Source organism: Xenopus tropicalis, chromosome 4 (genome assembly GCF_000004195.4).
Source record: "Xenopus tropicalis strain Nigerian chromosome 4, UCB_Xtro_10.0, whole genome shotgun sequence".
Taxonomy (NCBI): Eukaryota; Metazoa; Chordata; class Amphibia; order Anura; family Pipidae; genus Xenopus; species Xenopus tropicalis.
In genome coordinates, this window is record NC_030680.2 from 56,850,511 (window position 1) to 56,877,183 (window position 26,673).

Sequence of the window (26,673 nt, forward strand, 5' to 3'; positions counted from 1 at the left end):
GAAAAATGATCTTGTCTTTTATGTGTAGAAAAGGATAAAACATTTAAAGTGCAGCTAAGTGGTCCTAGGAAAAGAATGACTATGTTCAGCTTTCAGACACCTGTTATTCCTACAGCATAATTAATATTATTTGCGCTTTAATAAACACCCATTCACCGATCATTCGATAGATATACGCTTTGCTTGCCTTGATCGTGTGTGTTACAGGGATGCATATTCACTGTCATACTTCAATAAGCACCTTTTTAAACTCCCTTGCATGCACTTACCCTGCATTGATTTCTTCTGCTTCAACTCTGAATTCATTACAATACTATTAACAGCTTTGATAAAATCTTCTGCTGATTCAGTTGATCGACTCATTTTAGAGTGAGAATAAGAAGCAGCGGAGCTCTTATGGATAGATTGCTTCATGCAGTCATCCATGATAGACAAAAAGAAAAGATCTCACCAAATGCTAAAGAAGGTATCACTAAAAAAAAATAATTTCCCGTAGCAAAAATTTTTGTCTTTAAAGGACCATAATACTTCTGTTTATTTTTTAGTTTATTTTCTTGGATGCAGCTAAAGGATGTGGCTTATGTTTTTCCCCAGGCATCTAAAACTATTATTTTATAATTCTGGCCTTGCCTAGGCAGCCAGTGTAGTCTCTATGGCAGGATGGCTGCCAGCCTCCATAAAAATTCCAATAAGCCTTTTGTATTGTAAACCAGATGGCACGGCCTAGAAATCCAGGGGCATAGCATATCATTAGGTAAGAAAAGGGGGCACTGGTACCAGCCTTCACAGCAGGTATTGAGATGCTAGTAGTAGAGAAATATCTGTCTCCTTAGATATTCCTATGTCTACTATGTCTGCAGGAGACTAGCAGATTACACCATAAAGAATATATTTCCCCAGTCTGACCTGTACCCAAACCGAACTCGCAAATTTCAATTTTAACCTGCCTGACCAAAGGGTAAACCCACAGATCTTATGGGTTGAGGGTCAACCTGCACATCACTAATGCTTAATCCCTTTCTAACCACTGTTGTTTTTGTGTTAAAAACAAACTGGTCAAAACTGAAGCACCATATACATATACAAGTGGTGAAGGGGTTAAATATTCTAAAAAGCCACACTATTGCTTTATGACTTGTTTCTACGCAATGGCTCCCAAAATCTTAAACAATTACATGTTTTCCAACATGGAATGGAGAAATAAAATATATATCTGTAAGAAGCCATAGTAGAACTACATTCATAGCTGCAAACTCTGAGAAACTATACTAACAAATGATTCTGTAACAGACCATATTTTGCTGTCTGCCCACATAACACAAACCAGATCAGGTTAATTCACAAGGTAGAATTTCTGTGGTGCATTCATGGATTCATGGCCCATTATGTCTCAATTTAATCTTATTCTGTTCATGATCAGTGAATTTACTGATCTGAATCTAGTAACATCATTTACATTTACTAAGGAGAGGATAGCCAAACCTAGGCGCTTTAGCAGTTAATCCTCTTTTCTCTTGTGAGCCTGGGAGCTATAATTCTGTAACAGTGAAAGAACCACAGGTTGGTATTCCAGGCTCAGTGTGGCACGCTGTCAGGTTTTTTATAATTCCATTACTCCTGTCTGCAATATATTATATCTTATCCAACTGAGTAGAACACAGGAACTGAAGTGGGATGAGATGCTTCTGACAATGTTAGCCTGCTGCAAATGGCATGTTTTCTGCAAGCTCTACAGGTTTTCTTATAGAAACAAACTACAAACACACAAAACTAGACAAATAAGCAATGGATTTTGCTTACACATACAATACTAAGGACACAGAATTTATTCATAACATATCAAAACTATAAAGATGATGAACAACTAAGCAATCTTTATTTACATATATAATATGCATGAACCATGAAATCATTAACATCATTAACCCTACTGCTATTATAAGCACTGCTTTGCTGCTTCCAAAAGAAGAATTTGTTGCATGTTACTGGGCATCTTAATACACTTGTTTTGTACACTGCAATTGTTGCTATGTAGGGCAGTTACCGCTGCTGGGATCCCCCAAAACATTAGATTAATTTATAATGTGTATGTAAAATTGAAATAAAAGCAACACACAGATTAAAGGGTTAAACAATATTTGTTATGAAAAGTATGCCAGCCTAGAGTCTACAAATATTACTATAGACCAGCAGTAAATCTTGTTTATTAATTAAGAAGGAATTTGTGTCACAAAAATATTGCTGATTTGCTTTCTGGTTTCATAATCATTAACTAAGTGATACCAGGCATAGCTTCACGATGGTGGCCTCTCTCAGTGTGTAGGACTGCACTCTGCCCTGACATTGCTCATATGCACTGGCCTGTGAAAATGCTGTTTAATCATCCTAAGGAAAGACAGATCATTTCACGGATTCACTAAACCTGTCAATTACATGCAACTATCTATTGAACCTACAGTAATATATGCCTTATCTCAGGGATAACCAATGTGTATAATACACCAATGTGTGTAACTGTGTATAGCATTCTAAAATTAAAACAAAATAAAAGAGTTGTTTAATGTAATTTTACTTGTTTTCACTATAGTCGTCAGTACTCATGCAAGACTGATGTGCAGCAGTTTAGGTCATAAGCCAAAGACTCACTGGGGGGCTCTATACTGTAACTGAGTTAAGAATTGCCCCATGCAGTATCCCATAAACAATTAGATATTTTCTTTGATTATTTTAGATTCACAAAGCTGAAAGTTCTTTGGTTGGTTACTGTACTGCAGAAAGGCTGACATCATTTATACATTTATCTATATATCAGTCCAAAAAGCATATTAACTCCAAGGTTTGATAAGCACAAAATGAAGTTTCACATACATAAATGGCCACCCTGGGAATATTTGCATTCAGGGTTGGACCAAGGTGCCCCCGCCGGCTGTGTCACCTGCATCCCCTGCAGGGGCCCCCGACATCAGGGAGGACATTGGTGCCCAGGGGAAGCGACAACAGGGATCGAGTCTGGGCCACCGGGCCCACTAGGGCCCAGACCCACCGGGTTTTTTCCCGGTGTCCTGGCGGCCCAGTCTGACCCAGTCCACATAGTGATAGCACTAGTTCCAGATATCACATAAAATGTAAGTGTTCACAGGAGCACAGAGCCTTTACAGATATAGGCCTACAATGAAATCTCACAGGTGTGACTGGGCCAGAAAATGTCATTTCAGTCTGTACGATGGCAATAAATACTTACACGTGCAAATTCTAATACATTATAATCCCCAATTGTGATCATTTACTACTTTCTTGCAATACCTCCCTACGCCTGTAGACTGGGATCCTAAACCTGTAGCCCCACAGTCTCAAAGTCAGAACAATATATTCTGCTACTTGACAGAGCATGCGAGGAGCTATAGTATAATACAGTAGTAGTACAGAACTGCTTTTATAAATGTATTAAGCACTTCTTTATGGAAAATGTCATCAGTAAGTCATAAAACCATTCCCACATCTCTGCTAAGCCCCTGCAGACCTAAGTGACATCACTATTGTGGCTTTTGGCTCTGCATTAAGCTGCATTTAGAATGGGTTTTTAGATTAGTTAACCCAATAAATAGCACTAAGACAGGCATTATTTCCTAAATTGATAGATTACCCCATTCAGATTTGGGAAAGGAGCTAGCCATGACTGCAGAGATATGAACCTCATGGATACTTCCTTACGACCTTGCCAGTACAGAGTTAATGCAGGCTGCAGAATTCTCTAAATGTTCAGAAACAGCTCATCGGCCGCTTTCCAATATAAAGAGCACTGGATTTGCTTTGTTTTCACCTTTCTCATTTCTCCGTCTCCCCTTTTCATTTAGTGAAGTGATGTTCTCTTAGAGACAAGAATATAGACAGCAAATCCCTCCAAATCACTGCGGCAGGGTGAGTTGATGCTGCTTATTTTTCACTCAGCCTCCAGCCGAGGAACTCCTCAGACAATCTAAAGTTACACGATTTTTCTAAACTTTGTAGTGAACTACAAGGTGGTAATATAATGCTGAAGGTAACACGAACCACTGACTAGAAAGATGTTAATCCTGACAAACTGCCTGAGCATTAGGCTGAACCACAGCTAGATTGAATTCTGTCTCCCCTGAGACATTCTGCAATGCTGGTGGTAACAAACCATCTTTTTCCTACTGCCCTAAGAAGCACACAGGCCACTAGCTGAGATTTATGAAAGAGCGTTACTGCCCTCTAGCGATTACTGTTATGTTCAAAAAGAATAATTGGCAGCCATTAAAACTGCTTCAATCTGAAGTGCCGAGTCCGTCTCCATACGTTTAACCATTTTGCATCTCTGGTGCCCGCAGCCACCAAAAGGGCCCATCTGGCAGCAAAATAACCGGTCACACCATTGTTTGTTTCTGATAGATGCAGAGTTTTTCTACATTATAAACAGAGCCTTGTAGTTTGGATATATTCTCGAGTTTGTCAGATTGTTTTCTCTAAAAAGGGAGACGAGAGAGAGAAAAAAAATAAACAAGGTTTTACCTCAAAATAACTTGCCCTTTTATGGTAAAATTATCCTGCTCCAGATGTTTTCAATTGCCTGCAATGTCTGTGTACATCATGTGGGTTTGACTTAAGACCTGTGATTGAAAAGACTATTATTTATGCTCTTATTTAGTCTTACAGTGTTGGAGGAGGGAAGAAAAAAGCCTCTTACACGTACAAAACCTGAAGAAAGAAATTCTACCTTATGGAGACCATCTGTGCAGCTAACCCTTTCACCCTGCATTTCCTGGTCTCTTTAGACTGCAAGCTCCTAGCATGAAGGACTGTATATTTCTTATGCTTAAGGGAATCTGAAACACTGAATCAAATTTTATAATCAAACTGATTGTAAGGCATTTAAAGGGCTAACTTTTTTTAAAATTGAAAAGTTAATCAAATCACTAGTTCCCCTTTGTCAGATTTATTTCCATACGGGACTAATATCCTTTATAAACTTACAGAATACAGTTGGGTACACATAGCCCTAGCTAGTACCAACTCCATAAGGATATCTAAATAATAAAAAATGTAAATAGTTCCTGGTATTTCAAGTAAATTGAGGTACAGGCCCACAATAAATCCCAGGTCTATAGGAGTTTACAACAGCCCCTTGTTAGGCCTGCCATGATATTCTAGCACATAAGTGAAGGCCTGTGCAGATCTAGACAAAAATCTAAACTCAAACTGTACTGATGTATTTCAACTTTGGTATGATTGACTAAGAAGCCGATCATCTAAACTGGTCATTTTTGGGTGGGGGAAAGGATCTACGCAAACCTACACAGACTGTAATGTAGTTTGGACAGGAATGACCGCATTGTTTGAAAGAATCTGCTCTTGTGCACACTTTTCTGACTTCATATCCAAAGGAAATGCGAAAAGATGGTTTTATCAGCCCAGTGATATTAGTTGGTTTCAGAGTAATTCATGGTTTGTTTTGTATGCAGGGTTCTGTGGCATTTGTATGTGATTTGTTCATATTTATTTGCTTTCTGGTTTATATAATATATATATATATATATTGTAACAGTATTGTATTTATATCACAAATGCTTTTATTTCAAGTTCCTATTTGAACTGAAATCTTAAAGACTGCGGGAGAGATTTTGGTTTGTTATACTAAAGATGGAAAATCTGTACTTTCCATCATTTCTATGGGCCAGCATGAGGCCTTAATTAGTCCTTGGAATGATAGGATCATGCGCAAAATGCCTGCAGTCTCTCTAAAATTATGTGCATATGCACAGGGAATGAAAACATGAGAGAACCTGTGGGGGAATCATTACCAGATGTGCAAATAGCTCTAAACCCCCCTAAAAGGCCTAAGCCAGTGGTGCATTTTTCAGGATCTCTGACAGCCATGAAAACAATATGCCTTGCAGGAATTTGCCTTGTTGCTCCAGCTCAAGCAGTTCCAGATGAAAAAAGGCATTGTATCTGGCACAGCGAAGGTATCAGTGTGAAAACTGGTCAGGAAATGAACACAAATACCCCCCCTCCCCCCCAATCATGAGGGCTGTGTCATAAGGTGCCAAAAGATCATTAAAATGGCTGTGCTTTTCCATTTACATCTGGGCGACTGTTTGGCTTGTAAATCGTGAGAAGGAAAAAGTTCTGTGGAAAAGGCTGAATGCATTTTTATATTCTGAATAAAACATTACTGCCCAAAGGGGGTAGGGCGAATGAGTTTAAAAGCCAGCAACTTTACTTTGCTGAGTATGTATGAGGTCCATTACTTCAACAGTGGGAGGAGTCTAATGATGGAGATTGCATGCTCCCCATTAACCCCTGCCCTTCCAGCAATAAGTTTACTCTGTTAGCGCTTAACTAACAATTAAATAAAAAAATAATAACTAAAATATATTTAATATAACTGCATTTTGATTATGTTATATAGAGTAATTGCTTAAGAATTATATGTTAGCTTCCTTCGCCGCCAACAGTTACACTGTATCCAGATAAATATATCAAAATGAAGAAATGCAACACTGTTGGTGTCTTCGATAATGTAACCATTAAAAATGTTGTGTCGTTCTACAGCTGATGGTTTATTTAACCTCATTTCGTGTAAATAACATTTATAACAGGCGTTCTAATGTTGTAAACTATTCCAAATGACTCAAAGCATTTCCTGCACTGTGTTATTCTGTAACATGAACAAGCCGGTCTCTGATGTTACATTAACACAGGCACAACATACTACCCACTAATGAGGTGCAGCCATGATTTGGGCCTACATTATTGTCCAGAGAAACCATCTCACTAACTTCTCCTTTAAGGTTGTAAGCTCTAAGGAGCAGGGCCCTCTTTACCTCTTGTCTCAGTCAGCAATTGTATCTAACTTGTATGTTAGATGTGTACACCCTTCTGTCGTACATCACTGTGAAATGTGCTGCGCTTTAATACATGTTAATGATAATCATGGTAATAAAATACATTGTCAATGCTTTTTGAGGACATAAATGTCTCTCGACATGCCATTTTAACAAATATTGATTAATCATTTCCATTCCTCCTTTACACATGTAAAAATAATTTGAGGTTACACTCTATTTAGTCATATAAAAAACTGTACTTACTCTGCCATCACTCAGGTATTTAAATGATTAGTAATGAAACCTTAATTAAAATATTAAAGAAAGGGTTTATCCCAATGGAAACATTCTTAGAGTGCTTATCATGCCCTGGGAATAAATACGTACAAACAAGAAGCATTGCTAGAGCTGCTAGTGGATTCCTGCAGTGCACTGGTAGTTTGGGCCTCAAACATCTAATAAAAGCCAGCATGGATTTTATATTGACCCTTTATTTGAAAGCTGGCACCCAAATGAAAAGATTATCTTCTATTGGCAAACCAAACAAATCAAGAAGATTGATAGTAAAGTGAAAGTTTATCGAACCCACTGTCTACTAATACAAATGCTCTGATTACTCAGATAACTACTCTGTATATTCTGTGAGTCATTTAGGGTTTTGTCAATGCAAAGAACAGCACCACCTCTAGTCTGAGGGCACTAAACTAGGATCCTTACCAACAGTAAAGTAAGTGCAGACACTTTAGCTGACACCTTTCTATATCATATTCATTGGTAATTTGCATCACATACTTGGAAGTTTGTAACTTCTATGCCCCACAGGAGACGCGTGATTGGTTATAAACTGATGTGATTACAGGGCCTGCATAGTACTAATGCAAAATAATTATTATATAGGTAGATTAGGTGTTATAAGGCCTTCCTATATTTCAATAGTAAATACTGCATATATCAATATGACCTTTTTTCTTGTACAAGTATTTGCAATGTGTATGGCTATGATTTGTTAGGACTGCTGCATTCTTTTACAGTTCTCATAACCACCTATGAACTGCATTTAACTTATATATATCTTATATAGCACATACATTATTCTCTTTAAAAAAAAAACCCTGAAAATCCCACTTTTCCTAATGATGGTTTCAAGTCCTACTCATGTGTTACACTGTGTTGCAGAACAAAGAGGTACTTAGAAGTACTTTCCAGAGAGGATAACACTTCCTTTTGGCTGTGTTAGATCCCTTTTACATTTAAAACTACACCTGGTTAGCAAAGTATACAAAACTTATGTAGAGAGCACTTGCTATGCACTTTCTTTCTAATAAAACCCCAAGAACTCTTCACAATCATCTACTTGTGCCTTGTTTGCACACTGGCAAAAACAAAAAAATAATTGATTTAGATGCATTTCATAATAATAGATCAGGACTTTCCTGCCTTAATTAAATACAAATGCTCAGACATTCTTATTGATAGAGTGTGACTTTAAACAGTTTTTTTTTCTTTTTAAAACCAAGCCCAGCCGCCTCATATGTACATAATAGGTAAGGGATAGACTTCTGCAATGAAAAGGATGCGGGGAGAGAAACGACTTCTGTCAGCGGTGAGTTGTTCTTTGTCACTGAACTGTTCCATGATTAAATAATTTAAAGGTAAATCTATTCTTCACTTGGGTTCTCTGGTCAGTATAATGTCTCTACAGCAATGTCTTTGATATGAGCTGAATATCTATCTGGTTTTGGGCAGCTGAAGGACTGAGTTCTGTCTGTATAGTTCTGTACTCTGCTAGACTGCATATAATATAAACACAGGATGCCAGACATATACAGTTGGTGACCCAAACACTTCCAAAGCTCCATGAAATGGAATCACAGAATTGCAGGCTATGTTTGCCATGTTTTCTTAGCCTGCCTTGCCAAAGTGGGTGCAGTGCATTGCTCACTTTCTTATCAGAGTCAGACCATTTAACAGGATTTTTTTTATAAATTTGAATAAAGATACCCTTAGGATCCCTCTCTGTTCTGCTACAGGATGTTCACTGCTCATAAAATATTTAGCATCCTTACACAAGAAATGAAGGGATCTAGGAAGATATTGCTGATATATCCCCACTGAAGCCTCTTTCGCACTGATTTCCCTCCTCAGGTGTAACCTCTTTGTTGCCAGGCATTAGTAAGACATTAAAGGGTTAACAATACCAGGGGTCTACCTTTCCCTATGTTATACTACAGACCCCCTGAAATTACAACAAATAAAAGACGTGCATTTAAAGAGTTAACCTATTCACTGCCTGAGGGGCCTGTTGGGCATTGCAACTTACATCCACAGTGGTCTCTGATTAACCCCTTTGCACCAAGGGTAGCATCCTTTGCTACAAAACAACCAGTCAATAGGCCCCTTCTCCTTGGCACTAAGGATGCTTTACCCTTTCACTGCCAGAGGGGCCAACAATCTGTGGCTTGCTGCCCCGAATAGCAGAGAAAGGATGAATGCAGCTGGGTACTAACCATGCCAACGATGCTCTGCAAAAACTAATCCAGGCACAGAAGGGGTTAATCCAGAGCCAGTCGAAACAAAAAGGGGGCTTTCCATACTCCAGAATAGCCCCCAATCAGACCGTTACATATTCCTGCGCAGATCATCAGACTCCATAGACATTTCCAAAATAGCCCCCACTCTGTGCCAGGCAGAGGTGGCCAAAAGAGAATTAAAAAGAAAAAAAAAGTGCCATGCGAGCCACTTTAATAAATGTAAAGCCATATATCTTCCTCCTGCCAATTAACCATACAGCCAAACTGCAGCCAGAAGCAGCCATAAAATCCTGGGAAGGTGTCATAGCTCCAATGCGCTCCTGTGCGCTCCACGAAAGCGAGATGGGCAGGCAGGAGGCATAGAAGTTCCTCCAGGGGTGCGCTCATCTCTCCAAGGGGCTGCCAGCTTCCCAAGCTCCCTGCTGGTGGCATCCACCTCAACTCGCTAGGAAGAGCCATAAGAGGACAGAGATGCAAATAGACAGGGAGACAGACATAGATCCCCTTTAGAATGGCAAGGGGTGGGCTTGGATCCTTACCTTGATGAATTCTTCTCTTGTCTCCAGAGGGAATTCAAAATAAAAAGGTCCCATTCACATGGACACAGTGCGGAGAGCCTGCAGCATCTTAAAAGTCCTGTACACTCCAGTATAGAGAGGAGATCCGAGTGAAGCCGGGAGCTTGTGGCAAGGAATGCAACAGAGAGAGAGAGAGACTGAGGGAGAGAGAGAGACTGAGGGAGAGAGCGGGAGAGGGAGGGGGGCAGGCAAGGGCTGAGAGCAAGCTGCTGACGGAGGGAAGGAGAGGGGGGCAGTGAGGACAGAATCACATGAATAATTGCAAGAGGCAGGGGTCTCTCAGCCTCTCTTTCCTGATTTGTGAAGAAGAGGAGTGTTTGTCCCTCACAGGTGACCCCCAGACCTCCAGTCGCTCTGTGCCTGGGCTGCTGATGACAGACTCGAGAGATACAATCTTGGATAAAGTGATGCAGATACTGGATTGATGCAAAGCAGATTGTGCAGCAATGGAGGCATATGGAGGAGAGGAAGGGGGGAGACAGAACCCCTATCAGGAGCACCAGGAGCTGGGGGAGGTTATAGCATCTTGGGGAGCCAGTGTTCTCCCAAGGATAAGATGTGTGTGTGGGATGTGTGTTTGCTTTCATTACATCCAAGGGGGATTTAGATTTGCATAAATTATGCATTCATTTGGAGGGTTTGATGTAGTGAGAATGCTAGGGGGCTGCCAAATAAACTGGAAGTGTTGAGTTCAAGAGCTGTGGGAGGCTGGGTCTAAGACAGGTCAGTATCACTGAATGATCTAAGCGCTTCTGGGAAGAGGAGACCCAGGCTAGGGGACCACTTGCTCTAATCAATAGCCACCTTGTATGTTTGGGCTGCTGAATGTTTGCTAATAAAATCATTAGAATTAAATGAAAAACACATCAAAACGCTATGATTAATTGTTTCTGTAAATAACCCAGATATCCAGCAGAGATTTAAATATATGCAGTGCTTATGGAAATGCTGTTTGTTAGCACCTGTGTGAATGGCTTTGTGCACCTTCTGTGTATGTTTCAGTGTAAATATGATTTACTTGTTGCACAAATAAGTGGTCCTCTCCTGCTGTGGCGCTGCTAATCAATAGGTGAGAGGGTGTTAATTGGTCCTAAATATATAGGTCACCATATTCTGATTTCCCACTTTTTTATTTGTCTTTCCAGGCAACTTGATTACTCCCCTTTGTCTCCAATGAAAGTGGTTCTATGGGTCTGGGGGATGCATTTGTCCCCAGGGCTGACACATGTACACTGTTGTGTGCTGGCAATGTTTCCTTCTTGCTTGGCTTTCCTGATGCAGAGTAATCATCCCACAATTAATCTTGGGTGCAAGAATGACTATGAATGGGGATATTTACCAAAGTGCCCCAGCTGCACAGGCAGTGTGATGCACAGCAACACGCTCTTATTCCTTGAAATATTTAGCACTTTTGTTTACAAACCTGTAGCAGATTGAAGGCCAAGTTTCTTTCACTTGGTGGATGCACGCTACATAAGATTGGACACATTAATTTGATAAATGGATAATCACTGTCATTGTATTCATACTGTATTTACTATAGGATATCTAGGATTTAACTGTACACTTTTGGTAAAAATATCTCTTTTGCTATTAGTTACAAATGGTATATAGAATTCAGAAGCAGGCAGTGCTGGAACTAAAGATGCAGCAGAGCCCTTAAAGTAGCTAGCGGTTTAGTGAGGAGATTTCATTAGAATTTGCAGGGCCCAAACTGTGGGAACCATAATTCAGAAAGTACAGAGAAAAGGTTAAACTAAACTGAGAACTGGTTCTTTATTAAACTTTTCTGTTGCATTATGGTTGTTTCTTTATCATTCTTCTAAACCTGCTGTCCCACAGCCAGAGTGCCATCCAATTGCTTTTATTTCCAGTGCTACAAAAGCCACCAATTCACCTTGCTATACCTGCGAAGCTCACTCATAGCCAGAGCCCATTCCAGTTGCTGTTATCCTCACTGCTTCTACCATCTCTCCCTACTGTATCTGCAATCCCACAATAAAGTGCCTTCCAATTGCTATCATCATCAGTGCCCTATAGGCATCATTTCAGCAAATCCATGGCCAGACCCAGTTCCAATTGCTATTATACTCAATACTACTATTGGAACCATTTCATCCTACTATAGTTTCTAAAGTAATCCATGGCTAAAGCCCCTTCTAATTGCTATTATCCTCAGTGCTACTATAGGCACTATTACATAATACTTGCTACTCAACAACCAAAGTCACTTCCACATGCTATTCTCTTTACTGCTACTATAGGCACCACCTCACTTTAATTTGCATGTTACTTTGCAGTCCGAGTACATTATAATTGATATGATAATTAGTGCTAAAACAGGCACTCTCTTACCCTACTATAACTTCTATCCCCTTATCCAGAGTACCTTCCAAGTTACTATTATATCCAGTGCCACTAAAGACACCATCTCACTCTACTTTACACACTATCCCACAGCCAGAATGCTTTCCCAATTACTAGTGGTACAGTGAGTGCCTGCTCTGCCTAGAGGGGGATTTGTGCATTACCGAGCTTTCACATACTCTTACAGCAACTCCTCTGATGGGCCCCAATTCGAGCCAGGCCCAGCACAGTTATCCCTGTTTTTACCATCCCAATAGCAACTCAAGGCTTCATTTTTCTCAGTGGTTGTAAAGTTATGTTTAAACATAACTACTATTGAAATTGGTATTTATCTAGATGTTTGTATTCTATGCATTCTTTGAACCCCCACAAAAAATTTAATTGGTGAACTATTTTAATACCTGCCACTCTGGCTGTTAAAAACAAAATAGTAAGGCTGCAGCATTCCCTTAATCTCTTAGGATTTCTTCTCCTTCTCTAACCCACTCAGCCACCTCCCTTAGGAATTTACTTTGGCTGTTGGCTACCGAGCATGCTCAGTTCTTCTCAACTCAGGTTATTAAACACACCCTCCAATCTATCAGCCAATAAATATATAGTATTTGTTTTCCATAGAAACTCTGTTCTAGCTGTGGTGGAGAAACATGCTGCTTTTTGGTGTAGAAAAATGTGATGGTGCTGGTTAACCATGGGGGGTATATGCAGTATATACCCCCCATGGTAGAAAAATGTAGGGCTTACATGTCCTTTAACAGATCTGGAGGAGAACTGACATATTGTTTGATGAATCATTGCCAGAAAGTGATAAAAATGTTGCTTTTAATTGCTACTGCAAGGAAGGAGTCCTCCGTGACTCATATCACTAATCTCCTGCCCCCAGCCAGAGCTCTTCTTCTTCTCAAAGAATATGCTCCAGGGAGGATACTTTTGTGTAGAGCGGGCCACTGCCACCTTGTTTCAGGCCCTGCTTATCCCCTGCATCTGTTTAATCTGGGCACATTCGCATTACAGAAACCTGCCCAGACCCAGGCCTCTGCAAGAGGAGTGTCAGCCAGTGGTAGGAGGTTAAAATGGAGGTAAAGGTGAAAACCACTGGATAGAAGAGAAGTAATTGCATACGTTATACCCTGGGTTGGTGCTCCTGTTAGAAAGAAAACTGTAACAGCCCGGGGTAGCTCTGAGCGATCATCTTTCTTCTTTCATCTATCTTCGGAATCCCATGGTGGCGCATGCGCAGTAGAGTGAAAAAGCCAGGTTTTTGTTAAAGAGGATTGCTCTTGCACCTACCCCAGGCTGGTGCGTTATTTTAATAACGGGAGCACCAACCTGGGGTATAAGGTAGGTAATAACAATTACTGGGGGGTCCCTAACATTTTGGCAAAATGTGGAAGGGAAGGCAGCAATATAGCAGCTACCTGGTTCAGTTACATTGAGCAGGAGAAACAATAGTGTGTCTGAAAGCAGTTCTAATGTGTAGTGCTGGCTCCTTTTGAAAGCTCAGGCACAATGCACTGATGGCTGCATAAACACCAGTGTTACAACTAAAAAAAAAATACATTTGTTGGTTCAAGAATAAAATATTAAATAACAGAGGAATGTATTTGCAATGTACGCAGTGTCATTTAGTAATAAAAGCTACACCATAAAAATCAGAATATTTTTAAAGAGTAACTAAAACCCCATTAGAAATGTTTTTCTTTGCTATAGTTTTTATTTGCATTTTAACTTATACAGATCAAATGAATGGTCTGTTGAAAAAAGTTGGTGCTCCTCTTCAATGGAAAAGCAGCTGTATTCATTCTATTGGTGCATAGATTCTATTGTTAAAGGTGTAATGTTCTAAAGTTTTGGGAATCTAAAATGGTTTTATTTTGGGGACCAGTAAATTCTAGTTAATGGCAAAATATAACTCCCTTTTTACTTTTTTCATGTAGTTACAAATATAAAATAAATATAATGGGTGGGTGAGCTTGTCCCTGCAGTACCCCATTATTTTAATGCATCTGCATATCATTAGCCTAAACACAGCAAATGTAATGGTGGGTGTTAGACTGGATCTGCTGATGATTGGATTTAAAAAAGGAATCCACACAGCTTTTTTATTATGCTGAATGCACTAAAATTATTTTTCTTTAATTATTTACTTTTCTGCTAGTACATCTCTGGACAAAATAGGCCCTGACTAGTTATGGGCGAAATGTTTCACCAGGCATGGATTCACGACGAATTTCTGTGTTTCGCCATTGGCGGATTGTCTCGCGAAACGGATGAAAAAATTTGCTGCGGAAACATTCACTGCACGTCCAAAAATTGCCGCCGACGTCAAAAAAGAATAGTTGCGGGCGTCAGAAGGATAGCCGTGCAACAAAATAATAGCCGTGGGTGACAAAAGAATAGCCGTGCGACAAAATAATAGCCACGGGTGACAAAATAATAGCCGTGCGTCAAAATAATAGCTGTGGCCGAGAAAATAATAGCCGTGCGACAAAATAATAGCCGCGGGCGACAAAATAATAGCCGTGCGACAAAATAATAGCTGCGGGCGACAATTTTTTTTGCCGCATGACATTTTCTCAGTTTCGCGGATGTTTTGAAAGATTCGTGAATTATTCACTGTTTCGCAGATCTTTTGAAAGATTCGCAAATTTTTCACTGTTTCGCAGATCTTTTGAAAGATTCGCAAATTTTTCGGCAAAGCGAAACAGAACAGATTCGCTCATCACTAGCCCTGACATTTCAAGTAAACAGCTTCCCATCAGCCTACTATGGCATCTTACAGCAGCTCCTCTGGCATTTGCCAGAATCCACAGATTGGCAGTTCAGACCTGGCCGTATCAACAAAGGTTGAGGCCTAATGCAAACATGGGGCATAGCCAGTCATGACTACAGTGGGCATTGCGGCACCAATGCTATCCCTGCACACAGTTTGTGTTTAATGATAACCATCTCGAGGCTTTGGTAAACTAATGAGTAGTAATAGGATGTGTGACCCCTGTAAGTACCAGTAGTGGTACTTCTGACTGACGTCAGTCAAAAGTGATCTAAAAACTTATGAAGATAAGCCAAATAGTAGTGCTGGGCAGTATACCGATTTAACCGGTATACCGTTTTTAAAAAAAAAAAAACTATATGAATTTTAAACATACCGCAATACCGGTGTGCGCGCCCCGTGCGTACGTGACGTCAGCGCGCACGCAACGTCTGCGACATGTTCCAGTGACCAGAGTGTGAAAGTAAGCAGGAGAATGTTGTGGGCACCCATCCTAAGGCTAAGGCCTTCCTGCTGTTTTTTAACTGCACAACGCAAAATTAGGAAGTGTGTGGCTATATTTAATCCTGTTCTATAGCTTCGTACGGGTATATATTCCAGGGAATGTATTTCCGTTTGGTAAAACTGGCATAGCTGTAAACGTGCTCCAAGATTCGAGTGGATGAGCCTGTCTTCCTTTTGCCATTTTTAGCTATCAGCCCACCCCCGCAGCACTGCTCGCCCCTTATAGCACCCTGGTCATACCTGTTCTTTAAAGGCAGAATAGTGCAACGGGATTGGTGGGATCTAGGGTAGCCATCTGTTCAGTTTTGACCCATTCAGTTTGGTTTTGATCTTATGATGTTATGACCTTATATCAGGGATCCTCAGCCTTTTATACCTGTGAGTCACATTTAAATGGAAAAAGTGTTGGGGAGCAACACAAACATGGAAAAAGTTCCTGAGGGTGCCAATAAGAGCTATAATTACTTAATAGCCTCTATGTGGACTGGCAGCCTTTTTATGCAATCAAAAGCTTGCTTCCTTACCAGAAATTCAAAAATAAGACCACTGGGAACAAGCAATATTTATTATTTATTTATATACCGTCAAATACCGTGACACTGATATAATTTTGAAAAATACCGTGATATACATTTTTGGTCATACCGCCCAGCTCTACCAAATAGGTTCTTCAGCCTCCTGTCATTTTCCCCTGTAATATTTGAATTTGCAGTTTAACAAAATGTGGAACCTATTCATTGCTTCATGAAAACATTTCCCATAATGCTTTGCTTCTGATTCAGTCTGTTTGATGTCAGGGAGCTAGATGTGTCTCTAGCCTGGCTACTAGCCCCTCCAGCTCTCACAACATAATGAAGCTGCAATCTATTTAAAAGTCACAGCGAGGAAAATGCCCTCTTTTTCAACGTGTTTTCAACATGTTTAGAGCATTTGCATATTTATTAAAGGGAAGTTTGTCCACTGAAGACAAAAGCGTGTGTTTACAACCTCGGCAGGAGAAAGCATAACAGATGAAAGCACGCTTTCTGTAGGAAAAGTTCAGGCTATTGTATTCAGTCCTTTGAACCAAACCTCTCTTGAAGGAGAAAATCCTTATTTTGGTACAGATCTAATGAACTGTTATACCCTTATTCACATATATGTGTTCAGTTCTAGGCTTGCTCACTGCCCAATGTATTTTAGTAATCGCATGAGAAGGGGAGAAAATTCTGTGCATTCATCATTTCCCAGCTATGCACAGTTCTACTCACTGCTATGCAAATGAGGACTTCTAATTGCTTAGGGTCATTTTCACCCATGAATCTGCTTTCTCATAAGCCTTCTATACAACTCAGTTTTCTAAATCAGCCTGCTATACAATTCAGTTTTTATGTCATTACCAATCTGCTGTAAACTTGACCTACAAACCCGTGTGGTACAATGCGTTATGGTATTAAGCACTGGTCCTTTCAAAACCACTCAAGGATTCTAGATAACGACATACAATAGTGAATGCATTTGTATTTCTGCTTCAGGCATTGATTTAATTCCCGTATGCTCGTGTTGCACATTGTGGCACATTTCACATCCTTTTAAATGTGCAAATATTTTAAAAAAGCTCTGAAGCTAAATTTTCTGCCCATGAGACCCATGAGAAGCTGGTAATACACAGCATCGAGCTTAGATACTAATATATATTTCCCAATATTACTCCAGTGGTTCCGAAATCTGATCCATCTTGGATATGGGCTGGGTGGGACTAGGCCGGGAGGACACCTGAAAAAACCCAGTGGGCCCTGTACACACATATAGGATAGAAGCATTGGCGCTCCCCTTCTAACCGTCTTCCTCTGATTGCAGCCCAACCCTGCCTGTGTGTGCCTGTGTGAAAGCAGTATATATATTCTGAACTGATGGTTCTGACTAAAGTCAATGTAGCAGAGGTCAGCTCTGTTAATCAACTGGATTTTTTCTACAGTTTTTAAGACCCAGGACTAACACTAAGAATAGTGGAAGGAAGACAAATACTGCTTTCATAGCAATTACATTTACAAATAATTTTGGAAATGTTTTAATTGATATATATTCTGACATTGCTTGAAATTAAATTTTCTTTTATTTAAAAGTTACCTTTCAACACTGGCCTTTGAAAGATGATCGAATGACAGCATCTTAACAAATCACCGCGTGCTAACACTGAACTGAAATATACTAAACAGTGGGTGGAGACTTAGCTGTGCCTTTGACTCCACCTCTTACATATTTGCAGCTCCATGTCCAACCAAGGGCACCATCATTTTATCAGTCACTAGATATTCATGTTTTACCTTTTTTATTGGCAAGTCTTTTACTGCCTTGTACACAAAATAACACCAATAATAAAATAAAGTGGACAGCTGGTTAGCAAAATGACTGCCTTTTGATATGATGTAGATCATGTATAATGTGACACAGCATAGTGGTAAGTTGGGTTAATGAAAAAAGCCATGAATCTGTTCAACCTTTCCATAACACTCTATGGTTCAGGAAGGCAAATGAAAACCAATGCTAAACTACCTTTAACCTCACCAAAGAATCACTCATCACCAACTCTCTGGGTAACAAATTATATATCCTGACTAGAGATAGGCAAATCTATCCCAGTTTTCTTTGTTGAAAAATGTATGAAATGGCGAAAATTTGCAAAATACATTAAAATCAATGTGCGTTTTTTTTTTCACTGAGACTTTTTTTTTTTTTTTTTGCAGTAAATTGGAGTCTATGAACTGTCCTTAAAGTAGGCAAACCATTTTAATGCTCAAAGAAAAATATTCTGTGCTGCAGTTGACCTACTAATATGTTTATGGATGTGGCTGGAAAGCACAAAAATAAACCAGAAACAATGTGAAGGCCTAAAGCAGCTGAAAACTCCCAACTGTCCAATACTATATTCAAATGTCCCATGCCACACACAGCAATAAAAAAAATAAAACACAACACACAAAATAAGATGCTCTAATGCTCAGTAAATGCGTTATGGGTGAAGACATGCAAATCATACCTTCATGTCCTTTGGTAGACTATACATCCAGAATCACTTGTACAGTTTAATAACTCAGAGACATACAGTAAATACAAACCTGCAGAGAGCCTGTTTCAATCTTGCTAGATCTCATCAGTGCAAGATATTTGAAAAAAGAATGCAAATCCTGGAACAATACAGTAATTTCATGTAGATAGTGTCAGATTTAAACTGAGTTCCATTGCACTTCAAAGCAACAATAATATTGTTTGATATTGATATTGTTTATGAATGGTTATCACTTTGGTTCCATTGATGGTTTGCCAGGCTAATCAAATAGATTTGATCTGCAGCCCAAATCTGTCTTTGGACTATGTTACAACATGGCACTTGGGTTGTAGCTACTTGTGATGACAGTCACATGGCCACAACTCGATGCCTATACAGGGCAACCTGTAGCGCTTCCCATTAAAGTGAATGAGAATACCCTATGGTAGTTAGCAGCATTCTGAGCAATCTGTGGGCATTAAAATGCTTGTCAGCTAAGTCAGTTGCAAGTTAGAAGAAAACCTTTGAGTCAGCAATTGATCATGTTGCTATGAATCAAGCTGCTGTCACTGAATATAATAAATGCAAATTATGTTTCAGATAAAATTATTAATGTGGGAGTCAGTTAAGAGAAGCTTCAAAAAGGCAGGTTAGACAGGAAAAAAACACAAGGAATAACAGAAACCATTTGCAGATTCCACAGACTAAATCATACTTGAAGTTAATTTTAACATAAGTGGTCTGTTTAAAGATAATTAAAGATTGGATTCAGGTTACAATTAGAATAGATAACTGGTTGCACATTTTGGAGCACTGTGGCATGTATCACGGTTTCTCTTTTTCACCCTTGCTTTACTTGGTGATAACCCTAACTCCCTTCTATTATAGTCAATGATAGTAACCACATAGCATATGGGATCCGTTTTCAATCAGAATCATGTCTGGCAACATTTTCAGGGTATGGAGCATCCTGTTACCTACTCATAGTGATTTGTGTTGAGTGGAAGATAAAGGCATGCTTGCCAATTGTGTTGTTATATTGCTACAATTTATACTCATGAAAGGTGCAGTGAAGAAAAAAAAGTTGTTCTTATGTATATGGTACAATTAATATTTAACTGCCAAGTTTGTCTCCTAGGTCAACACACCATAAAGCTTATTTACAATCTGTAGGCAGAAAAATGGGCTCAAAACTGAGGCTATTCAAATGAGAAATAAAGCACACTTGCACTACTATTACCATTTTATACTTGCCCCATGTACCAATCCACGGGTCGCATGTCTTTTATGGTGCATAAGATGCAGCATGCTCTTGTGCAACAGAGCCCTGTTCCTGACATCTGCCCTATCCAAACAGTAATTCCTGTAGGTGCATAATGTTGTGCCAACTTATTTGAAGATTATGAAGAAGTGAATAACTATATACCACACATAAGGTGCCCCTTTTCTGGAGAGCGGAGAAGTTTCACTCATTCACACAGAGCAGGATAGGGACATTGACAAATTGGAAATAAGCATTAATATCAGTGGGTATGAATTGTTTGAAATTCATGCAAAAGAGCTGCTCTGACGTCCATTTTGGAAACCTCAAGGAAATTCTTGGTGTCGGTAACGTATACTTGCATGCTTGGGCCCTGCTGTAAAATATTGTTGCATCAATGATGTGCTGGCTCAGCCCTAGTAAAGTCTTCAAGACTTGGCCAAAATCACCTCCCACTGCAGTTAACATGAATTGTTTTACAACACTAGCAAAATTACTCAGATACCTGCAACCAAAAATGTAAACATGGGCATTTTTAAGTGACAGTTACTTGGAACTCCCGTGTTAGTGTACAGGTTTTTTTGTTGGTGTTTTGACTACAGCCACAAGTAGTAATAAAAATCAGAATACCACAGCCGATGGCACAGGGTCAGACTGGGTCAGCAGGGAACTGGGAAAAAACCCAGTGGGCCCCGCTGGCCCAGACCCAATCCCCGCCAGTGCTCCTCTGGGCCCCTCCCCCAAGGTACTAAAGGTAAGTATACTGTTGGGTGGGGGGGGTTGGGTGGTTTTCCCCTGGGAGGTGCACAGCAGTGGCACTGCGGGGGGCGTGAGGGCCCCTGGGGCAGCTACCTCAATGGGTCCTGCACCAAGTCCAACCCTGCCATGGCACGTGTGATGCTTTTTTGAGAATTTCAGCTTGTTGAAAAGGGCACAAAATTACAACCTGAAGGTCCAATTTACTTAATGTAAGATGCCTACAAGCACCAGCCCAAAACGTAACTAGTGCATGTCTCATGCTGGAATGCACCATGTACCATTAGCATCAGTTTCTTTAAAAGAAATACAGAAGTCTTGTTCCTTGTATATGCTGAAAATAGAGCACACAGATTATTTATAGAATGTAAATAAAGCAAAGCTGTTAGGCATATGCCTTTGATCCAAGTGAAATAGATTCTTATCATATCTACAAGGGGAAAGCTAAAGTCAATTAGACAGGACAGAGTTAAGTGTCTGGGTAAAGATATGTGATGTGATAAATGCCCCCAGTGTGCCTTCACTATCAGCAGTGAAGGTGAAAAGTTCAGCAATAATAGTGGACCATTAAGTCCTTCCCCAGATCCAACTCTGTTCTTAATGTTCCAGGCTTTCTTTAGTTTTGCAATCCCATATTTATATGAGTCTTAGGGCCATGTCACACTAGGACTTTTTCCACTGGCATATTTACACCAGGGGTTAAAATTCAGATTCACGTGCTTCCACCCCATCAACAGTGTGCATAGCATCAGCCTGTTAGGACACAAATTATGGCACAGAAATGAAGTATGCATTTTCCCAACAAAATCTACTCTGGTTAAAGTATTGGTAGTTTTGTTGGCATTGTTTACATTTATTTGTATCTGAAAGACTATGCTTCAAACATATTTAGGTGAAAAAAAGGGCTCAAAATGCCTCTCCCAATCAAGTGAATGGGGGCCACAGAAGGTGACCACTGGTACTTTTCAGATCACAGAAATACTTCCTTGTTGAAAAGAACCAGTATGACATTAGTCTATTAACACAGAAAGTAACACAATACTAAATCTTGGGTAATTATGTGATGGTAATATTCTTTTCCTTTCATTTTCCTAAGTGTTCCTGTAAATTTATTGACACTGGGTACTGCTTCATTCTGTTGGGGAAGAGTATGCTCTGTACTTCATAAGCTAATCTTGGATCACTGAGTTACGGAAGATTATTTTAAGTACTTGTTCCTCTTTATATTTGAAGCAATTTGTCCTGGCTAACATCCTCGGTTAATACTTGTATTAAATTAAACTGAGAGTGGGAATGATTAACTCAAACTGAGTTCGGGGAAGCAATATGTGGGAACTAATCAATAATAAATAAGCAATTGAGGAACAGAGTGAGATTTTAAACTATCTCAAGTATTCTGAGAAAGTCATTTTAAAAATTAATTTTAAAATCTTTTTTCTTATTAACTTATAGTAGTTCTCTGTGCTATATACAATATGGCATGTTTATAATGGTCCATTTGTTGCAACTGCAGAAATCATGCATTACAAAAATCTAATTGCAGTATTAATAAAGTGTGCATTTTCATTAATACCAGACTATCAAGGAAATTACACCAATTTTGTACCACCTCAGACATGGCAATGCCCAATGAATAAAAAATGTATGTAAGAGTGGCACACCGAGTGGATCAGTAATTGGTACTCTCTGCAGGAATATTACTGTAGATATCCATTAGCAATCAGAAACATATCTATACATGAATATGCAGGGCACTCATTCTGAAGAAAATCAAAGTTTTTTCCATCAAAAAGGCAGCAAGGGGTTGCTGTCAGAGGCACAGACTTGAGCAAGGTTCACATTACATGAATTTAAACTGTTTACTCCAATTGCTTTCCTCTTACCAGTAAGCCTATTGGTAATGCACAATGACGTCAATGGGACAAGTTTTTCTGGTTGAAAAAACTGCAACATTCAACTTTAAATTTTCACATTTTTTATAAAGCTTCATTTGTTACCCCAGAATTTTACACATTCTCCAACACATTTTTATTATTACACTTGATTTTACATTGCATTTTGAGGCTTTAAAGTGTGAATGTACTGTTATTTATATTAAAAAGCCACTTTATGGCACAACTTTGGAGCTATGTCCCTATGTGTCAATGGTGGCTGTTTCTTTCTTTATAATAAGGAATCATTACAGATAATATATACTGTATAGGCCAACCAACTGGGATTTAGTGCTATCATCAAATTACTTGCCAAGACTAAAACACAGTAGCCCAATCATATTGATAATTGTATAGTCAGCTTCAAACTAAAAATAATAAATGTGAATTTCTTTAGTCAATATCAAGTTCAATTCAGTGCAGACCTTCCAGAAGGATTTTCTAGAAGAGTTCCTGATGTTTCACACAATCAACAAACTTTAATCTAATTGAATTCATACTGCTGGTCTAAAAATACAATTGACTTGGAATGTGATGTCTGCTTTGGAGAAATGGCACACCAGGGGGAATATATTTGTACACAAGTGCAAAACTGGGCACAGAACATTATTTAAAAAGGCACTAAGATCTATGCACTCACTTTCCAACTTGGCAAAAAAAAATAGAAGCCCCAGTTTGCACATGACTGCAACTCAGAAACTAATTTGCACCTGCGTTGGTTGACTTTTCTGCAGTGAAGATGTTTTTAGGACATGGCTCCTTTGTATCTGGGTCCTGCCCATTCCTGGATTCTTGTAAGGAGCATTAACACATGAAATTTTAAAACTGCAGTCATATAGAGAAGATAAGAGTCTTATGCAAGACTAAAGTTAGCCATACACGGGCCGACTTATCGGCCCATGTAAGGGCAGGAAGGAGGTACATGCACGACCGATATCTGGCCTGAAATTGGCCAGATATCGATCGGGCAGGTTAAAAGATTTAGGCATTTAGGCTCATTGATACGGTCCCCGAACCGACTGCCCCACTGCCACCCAGGGCCAAACGATCGATTTAGCCTACATGTTCCCCGATATCGCCTACCCGTAGGTGGGGATATCGGGTGAAGATGGCCAAGCGAGCGAATCTTCACGTGTATGGGCACCTTAAGGCTAATGGCCCATTGGACATGTTTTGCCATACATGCCATGCCAGCAGCAGTGAACTTAACTTGTCTACCTCAAATCTTCTGTCAGCTTGACACCAAAACAATCATTTGATCTCTTTTTTTTATGAAGGTCCTCCTTTCACTGCTTTCTGTGGGTCAACCATGGTGCTTTCCATTTTATAACATCAGGAGTAATAACAGGTCCAACAGTGGCAATTCGATGGGTAATTTTTTCCACTATACAAAGTGGGGGTCAAAACACTGTTTGTGTCACTGGCCTAACACAAGTTGAGACTGTAACAGCTTTACAGAAAATAAGATAAACAAAGCAAAAAAAGATATTTAGTCCTACCAGACACAAATGAATAGAAGAAGCAAGGTCATAATCCTCCTTATTTCAAGGGGGTCTAGTGAACATTGTTTATTTTACCCATCTTTCTTCATTCTGTTTTCAAAATTAAGTCATTCTATGAGATGAAAATAACATACTGTATTGTTGTTTTTTCTCCTCAGAAAAAAAGTTTACCAATCATGTGTTTAATCTAAGTAGGACTGACTATTTATATGTTTGAGGGATAAGGAATTAGTTGATGTAAAAATATATTAACTAATACTAAAATATTATTGAAATACAGTTATTTTAATGGCATGTCATTTTTGAACTTTTGAACCTCAATAAGTTTCTGACTGCACAGCGAGTTTGGGAGCTGCTAGCGAGTTTTGCATGTAATCTAAAGTGTTGCATGTAAATTTAAGTGTATAGCAGGCGTTTAAAACAAAAAAGGCACTTGGGGTTTACTGTGCATGCTGGGAGTGCTGGTTGAAAGGAGAAAGTAAGTGCAATTAACTAACTGCTGTGTGACTTGTAAGTGCTACCTGGCTGATTGAGCATACTAATTAAGGGGGTGGAGTAAATCTGGTAAATTCTCAACAGACATTTGGCTGTTTGGTTTGAACCTCAATAAGTTTCTGACTGCACAGCGAGTTTTGCATGTAATCTAAAGTGTTGCATGTAAATTTAAGTGTATAGCAGGCGTTTAAAACAAAAAAGGCGTTTGAAACTTAAAAGGCACTATACAAGGGATTGCACTCGGGAGACTGTAAGTACCCAGTTGCAATATGAGTTGCAGTATGATTGCTGGTGTTACTCAGTGTGCATCTTGTCGCATGTATGTGGTCCTGGAGCAGCAGTTCCATGCAGCATTTACTTGTGAGAGATGCAGGTGGGTTTTCCTCTTGGAATCTGAGGTGCAGAATCTAAGGGGGGAACTGGCAGCACTGAGGGCAGCTGCAAACATGGGGGAGAACAGGAGGCTCACTGAGCAACCACTGGCAGGGGCCGGTGTAGTGGGGGGGGGAGAAGGGACAGTGGAGGTTAATGAGGGAGACAAATTTGTAACAGTTAAGAGGGGCAGTAGGGGACACAAGGGTAGGGGGGCTGGTTCAAAGCTTGTACAAACCAACAGATTTGCCGCGTTAGGTGAAGATGCTGGGGAAGGCAGCTCTGAGCTGGCGTGTATGGAGCAGGCTGACTCTCAGAGCACCCTGGGAGCCGGCACCTCTAATACAGGTGGGGGGAGTAGTGCTAGGAAGGGAAGGCAGGTTATAGTTGTAGGGGATTCAATTATTAGAAAGGTGGATAGGGTAATTTGTCGCAAAGACCCTACATGCCGAACTGTGTGTTGCTTGCCTGGTGCTAGGGTTCGGCATGTGGGGGAACGAGTGGACAGATTGTTGGGAGGGGCTGGGGAAGACCCGGCGGTCTTGGTACACATAGGTACCAATGACAAAGTTAGAGGAGGGGGGGAAGTCCTCAAGAACGATTTTAAAAAGCTAGGTGCGAAGTTGAGGGCGAGGACTTCCAAGGTAATTTTCTCAGAGATATTACCTGTGCCACGAGCAACATTAAGAAGGCAGCGGGAGCTCAGGGAGATTAATGCGTGGCTGAGAGATTGGTGCAGGGAGGAGGGCTTTGGGTTTCTCCAGAACTGGGCTGATTTCTCAATCGGCTACAGGCTCTTTGCCAGGGATGGGCTGCACCTCAATGATGATGGGGCAGCTGCTTTGGGGGAAAAGATGGCTAGAGGGTTGGAGGAGATTTTAAACTAGGAGTGGGGGGGGAGGGTGCAGCGGGAAATTCTGTGGTAGACAGGATAGATGAGGTAGTGGGCATAGTAAGGGAAAATGGGGGAGGAGACTTGCTTCGGGATACTGATAATGGCAGGGAGGCCCATAAGTTGTTTACACGTCATTCTCACGCCGGAACCAGTATTAAATGTATGTTTACCAATGCAAGGAGTCTGACTGGTAAAATGGGAGAGCTGGAGGTACTGGCGTTGGAGCGGAAATATGATGTGATTGGTGTTGCTGAAACTTGGTTGAATGAGTCTCATGACTGGGCTGTTAATATTGGGGGGTATACATTGTTTCGGAGGGACAGGGGCAATAGGAAAGGAGGAGGAGTGTGTCTGTTCATTAAGCACGACTTAAAAGCAAATATTAAGGAGGAAGTGATGGGGGTAACAGAGGGAGCTGAATCCTTATGGGTTGAGCTTCTCACAGATAGTAAGGAATCTACCAAACTAATTGTAGGGGTATGCTATAGACCCCCTAATGTAAGCGAAGAGGAGGAGGCCCAGCTCCTGTTGCAAATAGAAAAGGCTGCTAGTTTGGGGCAAGTGATAATAATGGGGGATTTTAATTACCCTGATATTGACTGGGGCAATAGTACTGCCAGGACAGTAAATGGGAACAAGTTTATAAACTTGCTGCACGACAACTTTATGTCACAGGTTGTTGAGGAGCCAACCAGGAACAATGCTATACTAGATCTAGTGATCTCTAATGACCCAGAACGTATAGCAAATGTGCAAGTGGTTGAACCCCTGGGTAATAGTGACCATAATGTTATTTCATTTGATGTTTGGTGCAGGAAACAAATTTACACGGGGG

The 26,673-nt window shown here is 40.1% G+C and overlaps 1 protein-coding gene across 1 annotated transcript in view; it reads right to left on the reverse strand.

The window, feature by feature from the left end:
• Positions 1 to 10,028, reverse strand: part of cdh11 (cadherin 11) — a 66,351-nt gene extending 56,323 nt beyond the window's left edge. Inside the window, 1 exon segment of the mRNA NM_001015858.1 lies at positions 9,919 to 10,028. The gene's annotated coding sequence lies outside the window, so the exon portion shown is untranslated.
• Positions 10,029 to 26,673: the final 16,645 nt, after the last annotated feature.